Consider the following 19,608-nt stretch of genomic DNA (forward strand, 5'->3'; position numbering starts at 1 on the left):
TTATTGATTCTTTAACTGTTTTATTGTATTTTTATCATCACTGTTGTGTTAACTGCCTTGGGTACTCTGTGTAAAAAGGTGGCATATCAATTGAAATAAATCAGCCTAATCAATCACCGAGTCTCCTACATTCTGCAGCCTGAAGCAGCCTGCTTCACCTTTCTGTATGGTAGGGCCAGCCCTGTCTTTTACTTTCTCACTGTGTTGTACTGGAGCAAATAAACTGCCCGTTGAGATGCCTGGATGAATATAATAATCTCATAATACTAGAACCTGGGTCATGAAGTTGATTGGTGGGAATTCAGGACAGATAAAAGGAAGCCTTCTTCACACAGTGCATAGTTAAACTATGGAATTCACTACCACAAAGCGTAGTGAGGGCCACCAATTTGGATGGCTTTAAAAGGGAGTTAAACAAATTCCTGGAGGAAAAGGCTATCAGCGGCTACTAGTCTTGACGACTATTTGCTGCCTCCAGTATCAGAGGCAGTATACCTATGTATGCCAGTTGCTGGGAGGGTGGGAGGGTGATGTTGCACTAATGTCCTGCTTGTGGGTTTCCCACAGACAGCTGTTTGGCCTCTGTGTACACAGAATTCTGGACTAGATGGACCCTTGGTCTGATCCAGCATGGCTCTTCTTACGTTCTTATGAGTGCCTTCAGTAAGAATAGCTGGCTGGGATGATGGGAGTTATAGTCCAACACATCTGGAAGGCACCAGGTTGGGGAAGGCTGCTGAAGGCAATAACAAGATTCATATGCAGTTTTTCAGTACTCATTAAACTGGCTGTAATAATCAGACAATCTTCTATAATACAGTAGTTTTTAATATGAACTATAAAATCAGTCAGTCCCCAAACTGCAGCTAATGCCTAGCTAGATGAAGTTTCAAAAACTACAAGAAGATTAAAATAAATGCAATCAATGCCACATCCACAGCCTGTTACATAAGGGAATGCCAGACCCTGGATGAATTTAATGGAGATTGAGATTGGGGTTTACATTTGTAATTCACGAAAGGTACCAGATATTTTATCTGGAAATAAAACCTGAGAACAGAGGTGCTCATCTGTAATAGATAGGCTACAAATGATGGTCTGAAGATAGTTTAATACATTTTAGCAGCTAGCTAAATAAATGAGAGAATAATTCTCATACCAATGCAATATAGGTGCAGCATTTTTTTCTTATTATGTGTGGAAGCTGCCAGTATATGCTGAATTTGTATCTAATGCTGGAACTTACATGTCATGTTCATCCATTTTAACTGACAACACTAGGGGGATTCACACGAACCTCTCCACACATTCAGTGAATGCTTGGAGGGGCTCTTGGGGCCGTGTGGGCTAGCCCCACCCACCACAGGAAGCGCACACTGCCTGCCCCTCCCAATGAATGTCCAATGCATATTCATGAGAATTTGCTGTCCGTGCATACAGATGTAAGCATGAAGAACTCCTCATGCCATAAAACGATGGTGACTTTATGTGGCAGGGGTGGGAAACACACATCCTGCAGTCCGCATGCGCTCCCCTGGCCTTAAGACTCCAATCTTTTGGCATCTGTGGTACATTTTAAATTCTGAGACAGTGCTATGGGTGACACCACAAAATGGTTGCCATGTAGGCTCCTGGCAGTTACAAAATGCTTGCCAGAGGCACATGGCCCACCACAAACTTTAAATAGAACTGCTGTACCTCTCACCATAGTGTGGAAAGCAGTTTTCCTCAGGCCCTGCTACTTCTAAGCTTTCTAAAGGAATTTTGATGGCCACAATGGATTTGCCCAAGACTACAACGGCAGAGGTTGAGTCTGGGCTCCAAATACCAAACCTTATATTTGACCTCACATACACAGGATTCCCAATTGGGGGGGGGGACAGCAGCAAACAATTTCCATTGAAGGGGGGAGAGCAGAGTCCCTTGTGGGTGCCATGACATGTCTCTGAGGGTGCCACAGTGCAAATGGGTGCTGCATTAGGAAATGCTGCCTTAGGGATTTTTATGCCTGTGACATCTGACCATTTTTAATACAATCTGATCTGCTATGCTTAGTTCACATCACACTGAGAATTGTGTTGCTAATATACCTTACTTCCAGCTGTGGTTTGTGATCAGTAGCCTCTCTTCAACAAGGCACAAAGGATGGTAAAGTGCTATCTTATGTGGTGTGAGCCCACTTTATTAAGGATTGCCTCAGAAAATCACTTTATCACTTTATTTAGGGATTGCCTCAGAAAATAATTCTCTTCCTCCATATCACCCATTGTTCCATCCCCATTTTGTCTAAGAACACAAGAAAAACTATGCTGGATCAAACCGAAGGCCTATCTAGTCCAGCATTCTATTTTCACAGTGACCAACCAGATGCCTTATCAGAAATCCACAAGCAGGACATGACTGCAATAGCATCATCCCACTCAACTTTCCCAGGAACTGGTTTACCAAGACACGCCCACCTCTGACATTGAAGGTAATATATAGCCATCATAGCTAGTAGCCATTGATAGTCTTATCCTCCATTAATTTGTCTAATCCCCTTGTTAATATAAGACCACTGTGTATTCTTAGTCCCACCCCTGGTATTGAAGCACACTCTGCCAAGCACTCATGAAAGGTTGAGTGCCTGAACCTGACATTTGCAAAAGCTCAGCTTGAGAGTCACATGCTAAAGCTCAATGTTGAAAGGCTCATGCGTCCCTGACCACAATTCTACATTTGAGTTTTTTAAATAGACCTAGCATTTTGATTAATGTACCTGATTTGTTCTGATCCAGGAAGATTCTGAATAACCTATCTTAGCCTTCCCCAACCTGGTGTCTCCCAGATGTTCTGGAATACAACTCCAAGAATTCCTGGTCATTAGCCATTGCTGACTGGGGCTGATGGGAGTTGAAGTCCAAAACATCTGGAGGGCACCAGGTTGGGGAAGTCTGACCTACCTTACCTCCCATGTTATTGCCTTGGTCCTCTCAGCCAAGCTACTGCAAAGACAGGTGCCAACCCTTTAGGGGAGTTGGGTGGGCAGAGCTTGGAAGCTGGCAGAGATGTAACTTGGTACCCCATTTAGATCTGTACCCACATAATTCTAAAGAATTCCACTACTTTGGTAACTCAGTAGATGATGGAATCTATTGATTTGTGGATATTTGGGGGTGAATCTGGTCTCAGCAATAAAGCTGGAGCAACTATGGATCTATCTAATTTGCCTTACGTAGAAACCCCTTGGAGGGCAGATTAAGGAGAAGGTTGAGGATCTCCAAAGAATCCAAGGTACATCACAGGCATATTGTATTTATTTACCTACTTGTTTAGGCATTTCCAGCCCATCTTTTGACTTTAACAAGATGAGATTCAACAGAGATAAATGTAAAGTCCTGCATTTAGGTACAAAGAATCAAAGACACAAGTATAGGAATCAGGAGACCTGGCTTGGCAGCAGTACATGTGAAAAGGACCTAGATGTCTTAGTGGATTACGAGCTGAATATGAACAGGCAGCGTGATGCAGCAGCTAAGTAAGCTGATGCAACCTTGGGCTGCATTAACAGATGCATAGTGTCCAGATCATGGGAAGTAATCATTCTGCTCTATTCTGTGTTAATCAGGCCACATTTGGAGTACTGGGTCATTCATTTTAAGAAGAACATTGATGAATTGGAGTGTGTCCAGAGAACAGCAACCAGAATAGTGAGGGGTCTGGAAACCAAGTCCTACAACGAACAGTTGAAAGAGCTGGGTATGCTTAGGCTGGAGATGAGAAGATTAAGGGGAGACATGATAGCTGTCTTCAGATATCGGAGAGAAGATGGAGCAGACTTGTCCCCTGTTGCTCCTGAGGACAGGACTAGAACCAACAGGTGGAAATTTCAGGGAAGTAGATTTCCTTTTAACATTAGGAGAAATTCCCTAACCATGAGAGCTGTTCCACTGTGGAATAGATTGCTCGGGAGGTGGTAGGTTCTCCCTCGCTGGAGGTATTTGGATACAGGCTGTTTGGCCATCTGTCATGGATGCTGTAGCTGCACCAGCCACATTGAGCAGGGTTATGGACTAGATGATCTCCAAGGTCACTTCCAACTCTATGATTCCATAACTCCAAAAAGCCTTCAAGATGGTTTCCAAAGCAAATATAATAGGTTTACATAATTTATCTAGGCCACAGAATCCAGCAGTTGATGACATAGAACTCAAAGAAACGTGCTTGGGAATAATGGAAGTTGTCCAACACATCTAGAGGGCACCAGACTGGGGGAGGCCAACATAGAACCTGGTGTCCTGGGTAAAGAATATGTTGGCTTTGTTTGTTTGTTTATGTGATCTTATGCCCCCCAGACAGCATTGGGGAGGGCATAGGATAGTTCAGTTTCCTGGCTCCAAGGTCAGAGACAGGGCTCCAACCTCAGAGCTAGAAAACCACGCTCCCCATCCAATACCCCGCACCAACTATCTCTCTGTGTTCAGAAAACAGAGTGCAGAGATGGGGGAAAGGGGGGCATTCCCGGGAGTGAGGACGTGAGGAGATCAGGGTGGCTGTATCCTATGGCTGCTCCAGCCTCCTTCCCTCTGAAGCACTGATGCTAGATGGGCAAAATAGCTTGTCTAGCAGAAACACAGGGAGGCTGGAGTGTGGAGGTGAAGATTGCCTTCACTGTCCTTCTGCCCTGCATTGGATACTCTGCAGCCTCTGAGTTTGGAGGCTGCCAGGAATCTGCATAGGATTGCACCCTTAGATATTTATTTAGATTGTGTTGGATCCAGACTAAGTCATACTTAGAGCAGTTAGTCATGACTACATTAATGGGTCTACTCTATGTATGACCAAGTCTGGATCTAATCCTAAGTAACTAAGTACTCAGGATACTCATAGAGCAGTATCCAACACTGCCCCTCCACTTACACAATTGACTTGGCACTAACATAAGCAACCTCTAGTGCTACGCCAATAGTGGAAAACCCATCATGCCAGCTTATGCTATTGGCATAATACTAGAGGTCAATTACACATCAATTGCGTAAGCAGTAGGGCAGTGTTGGATACTGCTCCATGGTCCTCGGCATACTTTCCTAGATTAGCAACTCAATACACCACTTGAATTTCACTCTGAAACAATGTGAATCTTTGACTCTCTCCATTATATCCTCCATTATGGTAGCAGGACTTTTTCCAACCTTCCCTAATGCAGTGCCCTCTCTGTGGTCCTTTTGATCTCCAGGTTCTTTCAAGGTCACCCTGCTCTCTGTGTGGCATCTGATAATGTAGGAGGGACAGAAGCGTTCAAGAGGGCTGTGTTTCCTGGTCATCTCAGGCAGGGGGCTGCAACGTTCAGGAAATGAGTCTACTGGTTATTTCAAAACAGCCTTCATATGATGAAGGATTTATATTGCCCTCCCCCATCAACGACTCCAAATAAAAAGTACAGAGGTATGTATTTCATTGCTGCCCTCACACCTCTTGCGCTGAAGCAGGGACCATTATTGTAATAGTCGTCATCTATTGGTGTCACAGAGAAACCATCCAAAAAGTAAGTAAGGCATTTTGTTTGCCCTGTGGATCATACATTTCACTGATGATTTTGCAGCCAAAAGAGAGGTGCTGTTGAGTGCATTCGGATAAATACATTGTTTCAGTTCTTATAAATACATTTAAGAGCAAGAGAGAAAGCCAGGGAAAGTTGCCCAGATTAGCACCATTCTGTTAAAGCTTAGTGCTGCTGTTGGCATAGAAGAGATACTTTAGGATTATGCCCCCAACCGCAGCCAAAGACAATATATCTCGGAATGTTTCTGTGTCAGGGAGACCGATGTGGCACATAGTTAGTTGAATCACACTACTAACATCTCTAAAGTTTTGCACTTTATTCCGTGGATTGCTCCTTGTAGACGAGGCACTGAATAAAAGGGACATCCCTACCTTTGTCAGACCTCCTTGCATCACAAATTGTCTCTCCTTCACTTGCAGGTGAGTGGCTGCATAGTCACCATGCAACTCATCAGCTGATGTTGTACTCATCAAATAATGAACATACATATATGAAGTAGCCTACTTACTTAAGTAGAGGTTAATTCCTAGGATCATAAACTTCCAGGTATCCTATAAACATGTCTTACTCCCCATTGGGCTCAGCTGGGCTTACTCCCAGGAAAATAGGTATAGGATTGCAGTTTAAGCTTCAGAAAATGTTTTACGTTTTGTAACTCTTATTCAATTGTTTTTAATCCCAAGTTCTCTGACTGTGAATATTTCTTACATTGCTTTCTGAAATCAATAGAAATGTACACTTTTAATCAACAACCAGAAGGTCCAGGTCATACTCTTTTGAAAACATGGCATAAGCAGGACATATTCTTCAAATCTGACAACTAGTTCACAAATGCATTTCCTTAACTATTTTCCTCCATATTATCAGGAATTGTGAAAATTGTTCTGGACTCTGTCAGTAAAATATAGTCCTGTTCATGCATTATTTCTCCATGCAGTTGCGGGAGCATGCAGGTGCACTAAACTGCCCTTGAACATGCATGTTCCCCCAGCTGCAGAATCACCTTTGTGGTATCCTTGTGCTGTTCAGCTTAATTTTTAATTATATATTACATCACTATAATTCAGTATTTTAAAAATAGAAAAGCAGCATATCAAGCAAAATAAAACAGCCGGAGCCATATAAATTTCTGGGAAGGAAACAAGCCAGAGAGTACTATCAATGTCTGTATCTTTATTGGAATAAGATAGCCTTTATTAAATTCCTTAAAAAAACAGAACTGCTGACCAGAACTGAGTGGGCCTGTCAAACATTGCCAGGGAGAAAGAGTGCTTCTAGAAGAGGTTTTTAACATGCACTTCCACTGCCTCCCTCATTTAATTTTACGGGAGTCCATGTGATGACATCTTCAATGTGTAACCTTTCTATTTTTTCCACTGCTTCTTCAATTGATTTTGTAACAGAAAAAATATCCATTGAGGAAGAAAAGACAGAATAGTTGCACAATGCCTTCTGATTATTAGCAATAGGAGCCCTCTGTCTGGAAGCCCCCAAACTGTTGCTCAGAGCCCTCAACTTGTGGGTGATAGCTGATATTTTACTGCTTCTTAGCTAGTCTTGTTAGGATGCTTGCAGTAGCCCATAGATGTAAGCTATGGGTGAGAAAGGTTGATAATAAAGGTTGAAAAATAGCAACAATTTTGCTATTTTGAACTATTTGTGAAAATTATGATCTGATTGTAAACTCACTCTTGGAGAGGGGCAATTGCCAACACAGTGAAATGAATGAGTCTGTTAAAGAGGAAAGACACTTTTTATTAATGTCTTATGATTGATGAAGATGGTTTGAAAGCGCCATACCCTGAAATGTATGGGCATTTTAATGTTTTTAAGCAAGCTGTGGGGGAGTGGGGATGGTTCTTATACCGGAGAAAATCCAGCTGCACCAGGTGTATATTGGCTAGAGGCCATGACATCGCCATTGTCTCTTTCTTCGACCCTCGTCTTCCCTGCCCCACTTCCCAAAGCAGTTTTGCAATTGCTTTTAAAACACACGAACTTGGATAGGAGGGGTAATGTGAAGGATGAACATATAATAATCCTTAGTGTTCAGAGTACTTCACATGCATTGTCTAGTTGTAATCTTTTCAGCAACCCTGGAAAGTAAGTCAGTATTATCATCCCCCATATTGCAGATGGGAAAGGTGGCACTAAAAGAGAATGGCTAAGGCTACTCAGTGAGTCACAACAACATTGCTAACCCTACTGTTAGATAGAGTGAGGCATCCATCTCAGGCAGCTGATGTGGGACGGGGGGGGGGAGGTGAGAAGGGAGCAGCGGTGAGGTACTGGAGGACAGAGCTGTGTGTGCCACATAGCCTGATATGTGCTCCCTAAGCTAGGCTGATACCCTCAGGTGCCATAGAAGATGTTTTCTCATCAGCAGTGTTAGTCCAGACAGCTTCTGTACATGGAAGGGGGGGATCTTGTCATTTGCCTCAAGTATCAAAATGTCTCAGGTTGGCCCTGCATGGCAGAGGCAAGATTCAAATCAGGAAGTTCCCGATTCATAGCTCAGTCTCTGTAGCCACTGTGCTATGCCAACGCCCCATGGGTGGAAAACATATATGCCCCTTCAAAAAACATACCATAAAGACAGACTGACCCTGCCTAAAGCATGAGGGGAAGGCCAAGAGTGAGGTCTGGTGCAGCATTTGACTTGTTTTATTTATTTAGTTAGTTATTTGACTTGTACTCCACCTTTCTACCAAAATGGCACTCAAGGCAGCATATATGTACATGTGTAAGCAACTCTGAAACTGTGGGTTAACACTGTGGGTGAAGAACCTTCTTTGATTGTTGTTAAGAATATTGTATCTGTTTTTATCCCAATAAATGTTTCAAGCATTACATTTTTTTCATAATCTGTCCTTAACTGCTGGTCCTCTTTCTTTCTTTCTTTCTTTCTTTCTTTCTTTCTTTCTTTCTTTCTTTCTTTCTGGGGTAGGGTAGATAGAATGGAAAACCCCTAGATGTCATTGTTGTTGCTGAAGAAAGTAATTCCAGATTGGGGCAGGGGGAAGAATCACAGGAGCAAATTTCACAGCATGACCTTATAACAGTGATGCTGCTCTCCAGCTTCATGCCTATGCTGAATTGTATCCAGGGATTAACTATAACAGTAATGCTACACATATCACTGAAGATAGCGCAGCTGTTAGAAGGGCTTTTTCTTTCTTGCCTAAGTCTCACGTTATGTCACGGTGGTGTTTAGGTCCAGATGTCATGGGGTTTCCAAGACAATGCAATGTCTTTGAAGGATCGTAGTGTTGTGGTTTCATAAAATGTCAATCAAAGTGACCCCTGTGACAGGAAAGCATGACAAGACATGGCTGGTAATTCCAATGTAAAGGCCAGAATGCTGTGTGATGCATTAAATCCCCTGACATCTGTGGTTCTTGGTATGTTGCTTGGTTCTTGCATCTGATTGTGTGTAGAAGTATTTCTTTTCAGTAATTTACTTAGACTCTAAGTCTTAGAGTAATGTCCCATCAAAGAGCAGTTGTGAGTCTGGTTACCATTCGCATATTTATTTTCAAAAATTTTCCTGGTTCCTCATTGGTAATAATTTTATCTTGCTTGCTGGGAAAACAATTGGCAATCTTTCACAACAATATTCTTTGTCCTTTCTATTTTCTCTCTCTACTATCACATTCTAAACCATATAAATTCCCAAACCAACCTTTTAATCTTTACAACTTTCTCCCTCCACTCCCTTTTTCTCCCTCCTTTATATATGGTTTCTTTATTATAATGTGACTTATGTTTAGACGTTCATTAAAGAAATACATGATAATCTAATCTACACAGTGGAGATTCTGGAACAGTTTGCACGTAATAGCAGCAAATCATGGGTTAACAGCTGGGTTGTTTAGTCCCTAAACTAACAACCTCCAATCCTGCCGATCAGAGTTTATTTACAGTAGGTGGAAGAGGGTGGCATGCAGTGCATGACTCTGTAAATCATGGGTTAAATAACCCACCATTTGTCGCCATGACACACAAACCAGGTCACAATATCTTTGATAGGTTTTCCTCCAAACTGATAGGATACAAACCACCTAACACTGAAGCTTTCTGAGGTCAAGGATAGGATTGTCCTGTTAACCAACTATTTCCTTCTTGGAAAACAATTAAAGTCACTCCCCACATTTTTAATCCATTTGATTTTGCACTACAGATTTCATACACATTCTTCTGGAGTGCTTAATGCAGGATCTTACTGAACTAACAGTTTTAAAAAGACATACTACTAGAAATACAGAACTCATTTATTTTGAATACTGCCTGATCTCCTGAGAATTTTTATATAACATCAGCCCTTTTCAGCTGTTCATTCTGTGCAGAATGAATGTGTGGGATGAACAGACTTCTCCTTTGACCTATGTGCTATCATTAGAACATCTGAATCTTATTTTTATTTTACTGATTTATTTATTTAAAATCATACATTGCTCTTCTTCACAAGGAAACCAGAGCAGCTTACAACACTAAATTAAATCCATGATAAAATCAACAACTTCCAGCTCTATCTACAGACATTAATGCTGCCTTCCCCAACCTGGTGCCCTCCAGATGTTTTGGACTTCAGTTCCCATCAACCCCAGACAGCATGACCAATGGCCAGGAATTCTGAGAGTTGTAGTTCAAAGCATCTGGAGGGCACCAGGGTGGGGAAGGCAGCATTAATGCATGTGTGTAGATTGGGGTGGGGGGAGAGAGACTGGCATTGCAATGCTGTCCCCTGAGAATAAATGTCTAAAAAGAACTATAATGTGGCCTGATTGCACAACTGTTTCAGCAAATCATAATGGCTTGGATCCTAACAACCGTGAGTAGAGTTCTGTTCATAGAAAAGGGCCTTCCTACCCCTGCTTCCTGCTGTAGCCCCTTGCGCTACATCAAAAGGACTCTTCTGAAGATCAAGGACACTGATGGTCAGGGCTAGCTCAAGATATTTTGCTGCCTGAAGCAAAGGCACAATGGCACCCCCACCCCATTTCACATACAGAAGCCAGCGAGAGTGAGAGGTGAATCTTACTTCAACACTGGCAATGGGATACCGTCCTCCACCACACCTGAAGGCAATGGACAAGCTTAGGGGAGGCCATGTGGCACACAGCTCTGTCCTCCTGCCTCTTGCTGACACACTTTGCCTCCCCCCCCCCCAGCATATGCCACCCGAGCCGCCTCACTTTGCCTAATGGTAGGTCTGGCCCTGCTGGTTTTTACTGACACAGTGCAGGGGCTGCTACTAGATAGGACAGGAATTGGTGGGAATCAGTAAGCAAAGGTCTATAGCTTAAGGGTAGAGAGCATGTTTTGCATGGAAAAAAAGTCCCAGGTTCAGTGAGCTTTTCTACATGAGGCTGTTAATCCGCTGTTAATCCGCTGCACCTACTTTTCATTTTGTTACAAAATTGAGATCTGAGCACTGCACAAGAAGCGTTTCCTTTCCTGCTTTTCCACTTTAGGTGGCACTGTGTATAGCACAAATACACGGAAGAAAATCACTCTTTCGCTTTCACAATTAAATGCCGCATTTTCCCTGCTCAAAAAAACCTCACTGAAACTGCTGGTTAGACACAGAAGTGAAACTGGAGGGTCACGACATTGTCTAAAGAACCCATAAACATTCATGAGTAGAGAACGATGAGCACATATAAATGCCTCATGTAAAAAGCATCAGAAGAGAGGAAAACTGCCTAAACCATGGAGAGCTGCAATCGGTTAGTGAAGACAATTACTGAGCTAGATGGACCAGTGGCCTGTCTCAGTATAAGGCAGCTTCCTATGTTCCCAGTCAGTAGAAATCAGAGCCCACCACCTTCCCCCTTGCATTCGTAGAAATGGCCTCCTTTTGTGCTAGGGCTCCATTGGATTCAAGCCATTTGGTTTTTCTGCTATGTTATTTTCTCATCATTCTTTGGGCCGATCTCCATTGCGCCCACCATTGCAATGAATTCGAAGTCCCATCAGGTTAAACGCTCTCGCATTAAAACGTGATTATTCACACTCACCCATTTTCCCCGTTGCAGTGCTTCATCAAATGCACAAGCTCGGTTCACACTCAAGCGCTGTGCTGTTTTCCTGCTGTTTTCCTGTGCGCACTTGTCTGATCTTAGAAGCTAAGCAGGGTCGGCCCCGGTCAACAGTTGGATGGGCAACCGCCTGGGAATCAGGCTTCCTGCATTGAGCAGGGGGTTGTTCTATCCCTTCAAATGAAACTAAGTTTTACCCCCTCCTATCCCCTGCTTTGGATTTTTTTTTTTTAATTAAGGCGTTATCTTCGAAGAATCGTGGCTTCTCCGTGATGTTTTTTTTCCTAATTCAGGCATGATCTTCGAAGATTTGAAGATGTGAAGCTTCACAACTTTGAAGCGTCAAAGATCATGCCTCAATTAGAAAAAAAAACATCGCGGAGAAGCCCTGATTCTGCGAGGATAATGCCTTAATTTCTTTTTTTTAAATCCAGAGTGGGGGATAGGAGGGGGTAAAACTTAATCTCATTTGAAGGGACAGAACAACCCCGTTTAGTGCAGGAAGCCTGATTCCCAGGCAGTCTCCCATCCAAGCACTGACCGGGACCGACCGTGCTTAGCTTCCGAGATCAGACAAGTGTGTGCACATCCAGACCTTTGCTTGTTGCTGAGGAAACGGGGGCTGCTGAGGAAGCTATGTGATCGGTAGCCAGAAGAAGACATGGGGCCGTCGAGAGCTGTGATTGGACAGGAGGGAAATACAAACACCGCCACATATGGACAGGCGGGGGAGGGGACTACGACTGGATATGGTAGCAAAGGTGGAAAATCAGAGCACATTAAGGGGAAATACCGGGATATTAGGGTATTGAAAGTGGGAGCACGGAAGTGGGAAATTCCAGTTGCAATTCAAGGCGGCTACTGCGTAGTGTGAAAGGCGGGCGGTGAAACTTCATTGGAAGCGAAAAAAGGCAGTAAGTGTAGATCCAGCCTTTCCTATATGTGCATTAAGCTCCCTTTAGAATTTTATTTTTGAAGTCTGCAAAATCAACATGAGCCTTTCCCCTATCATCCCTCTTTGTATTTTTCCTAATAGAAAATTGATAATTAAATTTTAAGAAAAATAAAATATCTGGGGTTGGATCCAGACTTAGTCATAGGTTTACTCTAAGCATGACTACATCCAGATCCAACCCCTGGTTTCAAGTCACTCAAACAAGACAAAGATTATATTTTTGTCTCACTGTAATGATTGCAACCTTTGTTTTATCTATTATATTTATATCTTACATTTCTATCAAGGAACGCAAAGTGGCATGCATGTCCCCCCCCCCCATGCCTGCTGCTTTATCTTCACAACAACCCTGTGAGGCAGATTAGGATGAGAGAAAATGACAAGCCCAAGAACAGAATTCCAGATCACAATTACTCATGTTTCCAGTCTTCTAAACAGAAAACTAGTTGAATCAAATGGCAACCCTGCCTAATAAATTTTTATTTTATTTATTTATTAAATTTCTTAATCACCCATCTGGCTGGTCACCCAGCCGCTCTGGGCAATGTACAATAATGCAACAGTTTAAAAGAGTAAAATTCCACATTAAAACATTGTGTTTCTAAAAATACCCTAACCCACCCAAAATGCCTGCCTGAACAACCACGTTTTTAATGCATGGCAGAAGCTCATTAAAGAGGGGCATGGCGGAGTTCCCTAAGAAGGGAGTGCCACAGAGTGGGGGCCACCACAGAAGGCCCTCTCTCTCATCCTCACTAGCCTAGCTGTCCTGGCTGATGGGACAGAGAGAAGGCCATCCGAGGCTGATCTTGTTGAAAGGCCTGTCTGGTGTTGCTGGAGGTGCTCCTTGAGATAGGCTGGGCCGGAACCATATAGGTTTTAAAGGTCAAAACCAAAACCTTGAATTTGGCCCAGAAAACAACTGGTAACCAGTGCAACTCCTTCAGCACCGGAGTGATGTGATCACGCCGACGGCTGCCTTTAATCAGACAAGCCGCTGCATTCTGTACCAGCTGCAGCTTCTGAACTGTCTTCAAGAGTAACCCCACGTACAGCGCATTACAGTAGTCTAGACAAGAGGAGACCAAGGCATGTACTACCAATGGGAGCAGATGGTCAGGAAGATAGGGTCCATTTGGACAGGCAGCAATCAATACAGGGTTACCGTGTGGCATGCAGATGTCAGCAGTGTTCATTCAGTGAGCCTGACATTTGCCGTAGCCTCTGCCTGAAAGCACCTCCTAAGTTCTCTAGCACTTGCAGCCAAATGAATCATTCACCTGACACTGGCGAGAAGATCATACAATCTACAAAACGACAGTTTCACATTACAGACATGACTTTAAACATTGGCTGGTGATGAACCTTCTACCACTCTGTAGTTTATAGGCATGAATCACACAATTAAGAGCATGGAAGGTGTCCTTACCAAAGGCATCTTCCATCCTTTCTCCCGCCTGGGATGTTCCCATGTTCATCACAGGAAGTCAGTGCTCCGCGCACAGCTCAGTCGCACTGGGCCTGTCAGCCATATGGACTGGAGGACATTAGTCCTGCCTGAAGCACATCGTGCATTTAGGTGGTGGGATCATTAGCATTTATACTGTATCCACAATCCCGAAAATAGGATCCAATTTAAATATGCTGGTAAAGCACTCTAGAATTGGCACGAGACATCATTTGTTTGAAAGATTTCCTGAATCAAATTTTCCTGCACATGGAAAAGTATGGAAGCCTTTTGTTTCAGTCAAGTTTCAAGAGACGTTAAATATACAGCATGCACTGACCCTCTCCTTACGTTTTACTCTCAAGTAAGTATGTGGGGCCCCAGTCCAGGCTGGGCCCCTGTACACTTTGTTGTGAGTAAAAAAGAATGAGAGGGTCAGCTGGAAGGTACGTATTTAACATATCGTGTATTTTGACCTTTTGATATATTTGCTTTCCATGCGCAAGGATTCTTTCAAGCAAGTGGCCCTCCATGTTCAATATAGTGATGGTGCAGTAAAGCCTGTTCCATGCACCTACTACTATGTTGGTATTGGCTGTAAGACCTAGATGGAAGCACCTAAGTTCTTTTTCTTCCCTCTGATCTTGCAACACAATCAAGAGGCTGACGCTTGATCTATCTCGCTTTCCACATAACAACATTAGTAGCATTTCCAAATTTCCATTTACCCTCTTTGGTAACATAGTTTTCCGGTCCCTGTGAGGCCTACCTTCACAAATTCAATTTAGAAATAATCAATGCACTCTAATATGATTAAATCTAAAATAAGCCTTCCCATGTTATCTTGTGTAGTAAAAAATGCTTTCTGAAGGCCATCCAGTTATTTCTTGCGTCTGGCAGCCGACGCATCTGCTCAGCCTGTTTACAACCAGTGCAGTGTCAGAAATGATTGCCTGGGAGCAGGTTTCTCATTGTTGTCCTTCAGGAGGCTTGTCACCACAGGCTTAAATCAAATCTTGTTCAGTCAGAAATAATGCAGCTGTAACAGGCCAACTCAGGTCATTCCTAACCCCAGAGATTTACAAGAGGACTACTTGAAGCATTTCACATAGTTTAACAAAACATTACTGTCTACACGTCGTCACACATTTAGAGATCCTGAATACAGGCAATAGTTCAGACTTCTAACGGACTGCCCGTCTCGCTATGAACCTGTCGGGATATTAAGATCTGCAAGAGAGGCCCTTTTGAGGGTGCCATTACCCACAGAGGCCCATTTGCTGAGCAGGTGCGAAAGGGCTTTCTCCTGCATTGCTTACAAACCACAGAAAGCATTCTGTCAAGAACTACAATTGGACCCCACACACTTGGATTTTAGAAATGGTGTAAAGATGCATTTTTCAACTTAGCCTTTTAAAATGAATAGTTCGAAGTTTTAATGTTTGGGGTTTTTTTTTACCATTTTTAATGTTCTTGGTTTTATTGTTTTACAGTTTTACTTGTTTTAAATGGTTGTATACTGGTGACTTTTCGGCAGATAAGGCAGTATACAAAGACAAATAAATAAATAATAAATACATAAAATGGCAACTTTCATTTTGAAGAAAAAGAAACCATACAGTCCCAGTCTAAAAGATGCTCCCAATCTGGATTGGGGCCCTGAACCAAATTTCTGCCAAATGTGACCCCACTGTTAATTTTGCCTTGAAAGTTCTTTTTACTATAGCCACATTGGAGAAGCACTAGGAGCCCCTCCACAGGTTTAGGAATACCCTCAGGTGTGCAGAACACTGTGTGTGCGCATACCGCATAGCAATGGATCCACAGAGAGGTTGGATTTAGTTCATTTCTAATGTTAACTGTGAGCATGTTCGGACAATTGCTGTAGGGAAAGAAGCCATCATGGCTGCTCCCCCCCACACACACACACACGACCGCGTGTATTATTCCTCGTGCTGCAGTGCAGATTGGCATGTCATCCGAACCTCATGCATGGTGCAGTGGGGGGAGGGGCTTTGTACTCACCCTAAACCTCTACTTCATGTCATGGGTTGTAGGGTGGGTATGAAGCCCCTACCCCCTGCCATACCACGTTCGGACGACACACCAACCCGCCCTGCAGCGTAGGGAATAATGCAAATGGTGGTCACGCATGTGGCATGCGTGGGGTGGGGGGAGAAGCCAATGTAGGCCGCTCACTGGAGGGGAGGGGATAATGCTTTAAACATTTATATCATACCGTTATGTGCTCCCCATGTCTGTGAGAGGTGAGTATTCAAGGGGCAATGCTTACCTGAGTTTGGTTTCTCTGGGTTTGAATTGCAAGAAAGGTGTTTCTTTAATATTTGGTTTTATTTACCAATATACAAGTTGAGCATTGGTGGAAGCAGACAGCAAAACGGTGCTCCCAAGCAACAAATCTATTGCTCCGCCAGATCCATAGTACTTCTGAGTGGTCAAAGCACTTGATTTGTAACAATCTAGTAAGGTCACTATTAGAAAACAAATCATTCTTCAGAGTCAAATATGGAACCTTTGGGAAGGTTTCAATGAACCTGCAAGACTAATTCTGCACACCCAGTGGGGACTGAGACCTTTGGTTCTCGAACAGCAGTCTTGACATGCCATGTTGCAAGCCATTTCTCAAAACAGGAGAGTTCCAAAAGCAGTATGTGACATGCCATGGAGATCTGCTGTTCAAAGAGCAGTCAAAAACACTGCTGAGGACAGACAGGCTACTGAGCACGCCTAAAGGGGCTCTGAAAACAGACCAGAGAGTTTATTTCTGTTCCTGACACACAGGATATTTGAATTTCCAGCCCAATAATTTAATTTATATGAAGATTAGTAGTCTCCAGCTTTTGTTTTTCTTACCATGACTGGGAGGGAAAGTAAGACTAATGAGATATGTATGAATGAGACAGGGGGTGGTCTAGGTATATGGATAAGTGTTAGTTTCCTCTAGGATGAGAGATGTAAGAAAGGTCGCAGGTGAGAGGAGCTGAAGCAAGTGATGCAGACAGATGAAGATAGAAGAGGGTATAAAACACCATTAATCTGAAATACTGATACATCGCATCCTACCTGGCTGCAGCCCTGTTCAAGCATCTACTATGTGCAATTCCCTTATGAAATACCAGTTCTACTGAATACCATATTTCTTTAGATAATACCACTGTTTTATCATATATCATATTTCTTAGGAACTACCATTTCTTAGGATGTGTCACTACCATATGCTATCCCTATCCATGTCTTTTGTTACCTGCCCTCCTCTCTTCCTGCTCTCTGACATGCTGTTCTCCCAGGGTGACATTTCAGATTTTGGTGGAAGAGAATGGGCAAATACATTTTAGTTGTAAAGGACTGAAGGGAACAAAAAATTACAGGAAAGTTCAAAATCTTGCTTTGGATATATTTTGAAGATTAACACTGCAATCCTACTCATGTTTATTCAGAAGCACGTCCCATTGTGTTCAATGGGATTTACTCCCATATAATGCATAGGATTTCAGCCTAAATTTGTATTTTAAGAGTCTTGGTGTGGTTACTGCTTATTTGTCATATAAGCCAGAGGTATAGATCTCATATGATCTGAAAAACAGTGGGAGCAGGCTGCTCTTTTGCATCTACCATCTTTGTTGTTGTCATTAACAGATTTTTTTTCATTTTTCAGTACAACACAAGTAATAAACACTTCCCACATCCTGCCACTTCCAATGTCCCCTTTCTCTTCCCTTAGGTGTCCCCACCATCTCCAATAAACCACTTTCTTCTCCTCTCCAAGACTCACTTCTTCAAGACACCCCCCCAGCTTCATCTTATTGCACCATCTTGTCTCTAGTTACACACCTAATGGACTCTTTATCCCATCCTGACTACTTATTTGTTCATCCTTAACCTCTATCTTTATCTTGTCTATTTTGGTTGGAACCTATCACAGTGTATTACATTAGAGAATATGGGTTGGATCCAGATATAAGCTGGTTCAATTGCACAGGCAGAAGTGGACTTCCCTGACCCTTCCTTCCCATGGCAGACCCGTCAGCCCCCTGAAAATGCTACACAGAAAGTCTGGAGACCCTGCTGAATGGGGTGAGATGTGGTGGGAGGAGGGGGATCCCCGAACATTGGTCAGAGGGACTTTCAGCAATTGAAGCCCTTCCTCTTGCAGAAGGCCCCTTTCTCTCACAGAAAGGAGGTCCTAGATCCAACCCAAGATTCTGCCGTTCGCAATGTTAGCGTAGCTACAGTGCAAATCCCAAAGCCCCATACACATATGAATAAACTAAAGCAAGCCACAGGGCCATTTTCCAACTCTTCTCACTTTGGTTGCAGAGCCATTAATCAATCAGTTGATATATTCTTTTAATTTTATTATAAGATGTGCTCCCACAGATATTTGGGGGGCTGATATAAAACATCATCTGCCCTGAAGTGGCTCCCAGAGGGAAATGCAATAAAAAAAAAAAACAGGCCAACCCATTGACTTAACCATTTTAAAGAAAATATAGCTCCTTAATAGAACATGATCCTGCAATTCGGTATCATGGCTAAAAGTTAGCCTTCCCTCCTTCCCTCCCATTTGAAATTAAGCTAAAAATTGCAGTGATTAACTGAAAAATCAATACGTTCCTTCATATAGAGGCAGAGGTGCAACCAGCTGCAGCCCTTTAAGGGTCCCTGGTGCACATTTGGTGATGATTTATTTCCTAATAGAATGGCCTGCTGCCTGGGATCCCAATTTCATTATCATTGGTCCCAAGATGACCACTTTATCTCTTTTAAACTACCGTTTGGTCAAGCCAGTTCTAATCCTTATGTAATTCCAGCAATATTTTTCATAAACATGATTTTGTTGAGTCAAATACAGACATAAATAAATAAACCCACAAAAACTCTATTGGCACTTTTAAAAATAAAATACAAACAGCTATGTTATTTTAAAAACTGCTGCAATAGACTATCATGGCTTCTCAAAATTAAAAAATTCAATCTACCAAAAGCTTGTGGGCAGGGTAAAATGGAACATGGATTTGCTACGAGTACGACCCAGTTCGCACAAACACAGCAGCTGAAACAAGACACTGTGATTTGTTGCAGCCGATGCACATGCCAGCCATATTTCCCTAATTATCTACACGGGTGTGGCGTGCCATGTCATCTGGACCTGGGCGGTGTGTTCTGTTTGGGGTGGGCAGCAACCCTCAAATAACCCATAGGCTTTTGTTGGATTATTTGAGATTTGCTGCTCACCCAAAACAAGCCATGCCGCCCAGGTTGGGATGACATAGCAAGCCGCACTGGTATGGGTAATTAGGGAAATGTGGCCATCATGTGCAACAGCTGTGACAAGCCACAGTGGCTTGTTTCAGATGCCATGATCATGCATATTGGGCCTGACTGTACATAACACCTCGGAGCCAAGCTGCATGTTACATTAATGCAGGGGTGTTACTAGGTGTTTAAACAGTTGAAGGCCCAGGCCCACTGGAAACAAATGTGCATAAAATGTGCATCAATTGATTTAGATCTACATTTGAAAATGTAGAAATATGTACTAGGATTGATTTAAGTGTCCCAGGAGGCTAAACCAGCCAATTAATTTCTCATCCAAATAATC

The sequence above is a fragment of the Heloderma suspectum genome, chromosome 2, assembly GCF_057233095.1.
Source record: "Heloderma suspectum isolate Gila_16-S chromosome 2, 16-S_ref, whole genome shotgun sequence".
Taxonomy (NCBI): Eukaryota; Metazoa; Chordata; class Lepidosauria; order Squamata; family Helodermatidae; genus Heloderma; species Heloderma suspectum.